Below are 711 nucleotides of genomic sequence, written 5' to 3' on the forward strand. Positions count from 1 at the left end.
GTTTATTTTAGAACTATATGCATTAGTCAATCATAGCTACAGATTTTTGGCAATTGTTAAAAAGAAAATCCATCCATGCCTTGGCCATTCTGTCTTACCCAAGCAGGGTTGGGGGTAAAAACGAAATATTTTTAGTAAATAGTTAAATGAATTAATCATTTAACTATAGCTAACACTTAACCCATTGGATTATCATCCATAATTATGCTTGGGTTACATATTTCAAGTTACGGTCAGTTAACTGTCAGTGTTTGGGGTAAATGCTTTAAACGGTATTTGCATTATAAACTCTATTTACTTTTTTTTTTTTTTTTTTTTTTTTTTTTTTTTTACATATTCTGATTATTTAGTCACAATTTAATAGTAGTTTTAGCAAAAAATAAAATCCCCACAGTCAAGGATCTGTTGTTCTTGAGGGTTGTCTTTGCGACCTCTAGCGGTCAGAACAACTACATTTGTAGTTTGAGAATAACATGTTTTCCCCCAAAAGTCTTTTGATTTCTAGCTAAAGAAAATCATGACTGAAACCAATCAACTGAAAAATGATATATTAAGCAATTAAGTTATAACTTAATTGTATAAGCTACACTCATACGCAATAAAAGCCAACCAACTGTATTTAGTGTTACTGTCTGGTATTATAGCCTCTGACGGAGACGCTGTGCGCGTATTTGTGTGTGTGCGCGCGCGCGCACTTTTAGGGGCGGGGCT

The sequence above is a fragment of the Poecilia formosa genome, unplaced genomic scaffold (genome assembly GCF_000485575.1).
Source record: "Poecilia formosa unplaced genomic scaffold, Poecilia_formosa-5.1.2 Scaffold158, whole genome shotgun sequence".
NCBI classification, from domain to species: domain Eukaryota; kingdom Metazoa; phylum Chordata; class Actinopteri; order Cyprinodontiformes; family Poeciliidae; genus Poecilia; species Poecilia formosa.